This window comes from Cynocephalus volans, chromosome 8 (assembly GCF_027409185.1).
Source record: "Cynocephalus volans isolate mCynVol1 chromosome 8, mCynVol1.pri, whole genome shotgun sequence".
NCBI classification, from domain to species: domain Eukaryota; kingdom Metazoa; phylum Chordata; class Mammalia; order Dermoptera; family Cynocephalidae; genus Cynocephalus; species Cynocephalus volans.
Window position 1 is genome coordinate 135,786,264 of NC_084467.1, and position 6,042 is coordinate 135,792,305.

Sequence of the window (6,042 nt, forward strand, 5' to 3'; positions counted from 1 at the left end):
AAATTTTTATTAAATGTACTTTTAAAACTGATTATTATCTTCTGAAAACAATTTAATGAAATACTTCTGCTATAAATCACAGTTGCTTTTTATGAGAGAAATTTAAGAGGTGATTAAAAATAAATTCTACCAGATTCAAAAAGTTATTCACATTAGGTTTAGGTTATTTAGTAAAACCCATTTTAGATAACTAATATAGAAGTAGTGGAATTATATCAGTTAGTGTCCAGTGTCCTAATAGCTGTTGCGTGTGTGTCATAAGTTATTTGGGGGTAAAAGAGGGGAGCAGGAGTGGTCTAGGAATTTTTCTATACTTCCTATCCCCACCTAACTCAGAAGTGACCCTGAAAATGCTGTAATCTCTATGGGAACATATTCTGGGAGGAAGGGGCAGTTCTTGGTTATTGTCCTTTCAAGAACGTTACTCTCCCTTTCACTATTGTCCTCATCTCCCAGCACATATAAATATTCATAGTCTGCTTTACGAACACAATCTTTCAAATGTGTAGTCCATATTACCACCATTTTTTTTTTTTTTGAAAAGATGACCGGTAAGGGGATCTTAACCCTTGGCTTGGTGTTGTCAGCACCAAATTCAGCCAGTGAGCTAACCGGCCATCCCTATATATAGGATCCAAACCCATGGCCTTGGTGTTATCAGCACCGCAGTCTCCCAAGTGAGCCACCGGCCGGCCCATCCATATTACTACTTTTGACAAAAGTCACAAATAAAAATAAATTCTATTCTAATAATATGAAATACTTGTGCTAAATGTAAACTGTAATCACAGGACAAAACATGTTTTATAATAACAACTGCACATAAACTCTAACTACATTTCAAAATGTAAACTCTACCTTTCAAAATTTAATAAATTTCTCCTTCATTTTGGCCTGAGCTCAGGATCAAAGTTACTGACAGGAGATCAAGTTAATTTAGGGCAGAGAGTTGCATATAAACACCCATAGATACACAAATCCTTTCCTTATCACCTCTGTGGGCTGGTTAAAAGGTAGAAAGATAGTTGGGGAAAAGAGAGGAATAATCAACTCACAAACAGAACTATATTTTATTTAGTCACATATCTTTTTTGTGTAGCCAAAGCACTGAAATCCACACCCCAGTGCCCTTTCTAACTAGTTTCTCTCTGGGTTGCATTGCACAGCCACATGGTATAATGGAACAGGCTTGCATTCTGAATTCAGAAGATGGAGGTTCGACCTCTAGTCTATACCACTCTCCAACCTTGTGACCATGAGCAAGTCACTTCTCCTTTTCACGTTTCAGCTTCCTTGTCTGTGAAAGAGACATGATCTTAATATATCACAGATTTTGATGGAATTAAACAAGACAAATGTGTGTGAAAGTACTGAGGTTATTGGAGATTATAGGAATGTTTTTAACATGTACGTTATATAAAGTACATATGCATTAGTTATAAGTAACCATTTATGTATGTGAGACAATGGAAATTTGAAAGTGCACACGTTTAATAAATTATTAGCATATATTAAAACAGTGTATATGTTTACACAAGTTTTTCAATTCATGCTTAATATATATGCAATCATTTATATTTCCAAAACCAGCTACCTCTTCACCATCACTCTTATTTCTGTCAGCTTTTCAGTTACTTCTGCCCCCTTATAATATTTTGCAGACCTTTTGTTAATGCAGTAGGATTTGTAACCACGTGCTCACACGTTGTCATTCCTTGTTCAACAGGTGGGGAGAACCCAGTCCCTGGATTCCAGGCGTGTTTTTAGTGGCTGATAAGCCTCATTAAAGCCGGTGGGTCTTCTTCCAGGCTGAGCACCCAGCTGCCTTTTTCTATTTTGGGAGGGACCACAGAAAATCTCCTGTCAAAAGTTTAAAACTTTCCACTGCCTGTAAATAGGATGGTTCATCCCTTGCAAAATACAACCTACTTTGGTTACCTATAACCTCATTCTGACATATCCTTCAGCTTTTCTTTTTAATTGCAGCTGTTTTGCTATAAGATATTTCATTGCATATTTCATTTGTATTATTATCCATTAATCAGCATCAAAACAGAGAGGTGCTCTAACGAGAGATGCTCTTCTCTCTAAGAGTGTTCTAAGAAAAAGGGGTTGCCTCTGTATATTTAAAGTGATTACCATGTCTGCTATGCTATTTAAAGAGAATGCCAATAGGGAAAACACTAAAGAAAAGAAGGTACTCAGCACTAAAAGAAACTAATCTTTGAAGGCTCATGAACATTAAATGTAGGGAAATATAATTTTTAAAGCTTAAAAACATGCCAAAATTATACATTTCAGAAGTACTCTTGTTCTTCAACAAGGATAAAACTTATTTTGGGGAAAATAGGAAAGACTTAGTACTTAGATTCAAATATATTGGCTGTCTCATTCATAAATCTTGTTGAGGAAATCTAACAAGATGGAAGCAGATCATAGCAATAAAATGATCAAAAGTTGGCCTCACCCTAATTTAGATCTTCTCCCCAACACTGGAGTTTACTGTTTTATATATTGCTATATTTTTGTACAAACCCATAGAATTAATTTGATTTTTATTTATATAAACAGACTATAGACATCATTCAAGCAACTTGCTTTTTTTTATTTAATACTTTTTTTAAACAATGTTTTGTAGATGTACCCATTGTTTCTAGTATCTCATAATTGTTATGATTCTAACCCTCTATTTTAAAAAAAGCCTTAGGTTTGTGCTAAGTCCTGATATTGAACATACCAGAAATAAAGAGAGGAGGAAGAAACTCACTAATTTCGTTGCCTGGCTCTATTCCAAGAGCAATTGTGTACTGGTTTTAAGGTCAAGATTAGCCATCAAAATTGAAGTGTGGATCTGAAGCCATATTCCAGATAATTCAATCCCAAAAAGCTACTTTGATCTGAACAACCAGATATTTAAGAAGTATATCTGGTGCTGCCTTGGATTTCCAATTAGTTCTCCTATTCTACTTCACTGATGAAATGAATTAATCCATACATCCATTCAATGAGTTTTTATTAGCTGTCAGCTAAATGCGTAGCACTGTGTCAAATAGGTTTATGTTTTATTTTTATTGTGAAGAGTTAACTCTGTGAAGGGCATTTTTATCCTTTTTCATGTCAGCTTTACACATTACAGGATATACTTCCTAAATCCTAGTTTCCTTTACCAATGAACCAATAACTCAAAAACACAGTGGTGGGAGAAAATGCAGGTGCTACTGCTGATTTAACTGATTTAACTGTTTGTCCTATAGTTCTATCAGATCTGCAAGTTATATCCTATACTTCAAAAAAAGATATACACCTTAAAACCAGAAGCCCTGCTAACACTAGATCCACACAAGTTAAATTCCTCATTCTAGAGTCACAGGGCAAGTCAGTGTGAATACAAGGTTTGGAATCAGATGTAGGTTAGATCAACAATGTCCTGCTACTCAAAAATGAAAATTTCAAGCCCTTATAAACCCTGGGCTATGTTATAAAAGGATTTAATTCTCAGCAACTGGTGTGTGTAAAATCAGTGTTAATTGTATTCATAGATTATTTGGAGTGAGGATTTTAAGAGCTTTTTTAAAGTCATAAAATAAATTCCCAGACCATCCCAAATAAGACCGTGTTTATTTGGGCTTATTTGCTGCTAAATTCATTTACCTGCAACGAAGACTGAAAATCTCTCTGATCTTTTTCCTGAAGTGTGATGCCTTGACTTTCCCAAACAGTAATACATCTTTTATCTAGAAATAAGGTAGAACCAATATTTACTAACAAAAGATCATAAGTAGACTAAACAAGATTTATCTTTAGGATATCTTTTAATTTTACTAGATCTTGTATAATTAGAATTTCTTTTCTTCCAAGCTATAGCTTTCTGCAATGGTCGGGTTAACCTCACATTTAAGAAGAGTGAGATTTCTGAGCCACTGATGAGTTCAAACCCCAAGTTTCTTTTTTTCTGTGTAGTAGACAAACACTGTTGCCTTACTGGTATATTTTATCTGCGACTAAGGATGGCTGAATCCTCAAAGAACTTTAAGGTACATTCTACATTATGGGCTGTTTTGTTTTGGGTATCTGGCCAGCAATAGGCCCCATCATGTGCTCTCCCATGGAATCTCAGTATCTCAGGGCAATTCCTCTGAGCTGAGTCATGGTCTCAGGACTGAGTGGCACCCATCATGAGACAAACACAACTTTGTTCAGATAGACTCATACATAGAGGTTTGACCCAGTGAAAAACAAACTCTGCTTAGGCAGTCCAGTGCATTCTTACCAAAGGTAAATTCTAGCCATGTTTTTCTTCTAAGGCTATTACAATGATTAAACAAATGGGCCAAAGCCCCCTGAAAACACTACAGTAAGATATACCTAATTCTGAGTTGACACCTAACTAGCTTGCACTGGTTTGGTTGTTTAAATATTAAAATAGTTCCACACTGCTGATTGATAAATGGCTGCTGTCCCTTAGCTCCCTGATTCCCAAGATCTAACAGGTAAGGAGTTTACACCCAGCCCAATGGGGGGCAGTGGGGGGAGGGGGTCTGATCCTGCTCCATTCTGATTGGCTCCCAACCTTACTGGTTGTTTATGTTTTAGTATCACTCCTGCCTAAAACAAATGCGAAAATCAAAGCAAATGAAAAAACAAATGCATATACAAATAGACTATGTGTGTGAGGAGGGGGTTAAAGTATAAATGCCCTCCAAATTGAGAAGGTACTTTGAGACTGAGGAACGAAGCGGACAGATCCATTTGGTAATCAGAGATATTCATTAATTGCGATGAGGAAGCCAGATGCAGTGAAGAATCAGACATTCTCTCTCTGCAGGCTAGACAATGTTTATATAACAAAAGTCCCTGTGACTAAGGATAACTTCAAGGAAACATCTTAAGAAAAATAAAGTAATAATATAATTCACCAGGTGTCTTGTGATCCATGGTGAGGGAGGGGGTCTTGTGATTTTAGTGCTCAGACTACAAATTCACTTCCTGAAACCTGTTTCTTTTACAGCTTGCCCTAAGATTAAGATGTAAGTGGTCAGTGAGTTTACACAGGAGTCAACATGGCAGGCAGGGTACAAGATGGCACTGGTTTTGTTCACCCTCTAACACTATGGTTTACGAATATAACTTCTAGTTACTATTGTTGCAGAACAAATTATCCTGAAAGTTAGTGGCTTAAAATAACAATATCCGTTTTGCTTACAAGTATACAACTTGAGCAGGACTTAGTGGGGCAGCCTGTCCCTGCTCTAGTTGGTACTAGATGGGGTGGCTTCAAGGCTAGTGTGATAGTTAATTTTATGTGTCAAGCTAAACCATGGTATCCAGATATTTGGTCCAACACTAGTCTGGATATTTCTTTGAAGGTATTTTTTAGGTGAGAATAACATTTAAATCAGTAGTCTTTGGGTAAAGCAGATTTACCCTCTAAAATGTGGGTGGGGCTTATTCATTCATTTGAAGGCCTTAAGAGAAAACAGACTGAGGGGAACAGAAGAGGGAATTCTGCCAGCAGACTGCCTTAAGCCTTGACCTGAAACATCAACTCTTCCCTGGGTCTCCAACCTGCCGGTCTACCCTGCACATGTTGGACTTGCCAGCTTCCACAATCATGTGGTAAGTTCATTGTAGAATCCTGACTAATACAGCTGGGGACTGGAATCATCACTTCATCATGTGTCTGGGGGTTAATGCTAGAAAAAGTTAAACAATTGGGATCAGGAATACCTGGAGTTTCTTAGGCATCTCTCTTTATCTCAATGTGGTCTTCAAGCATGGCAGCTTAAAGTGAACTTCTTTCCTGTCAGATCAGTATTCCCAAAGCATGTGTCTCTAGAGAGCACAAAGCAGAATCTGTATTGTTATTTATCTATTTATTTATTTTGGTGGCTGGCCAGTACGAGGAATCTGAACCCTCAGACCTTGGTGCTTGGTGTTACAACACTGCGCTTTAAACAACTGAGCTAATTGGCTGGCCCAGTCCATTGTATTGTTTTTTATGACCTAACCTCTGAAATAACACTGCATCACCTCTGCTGTATT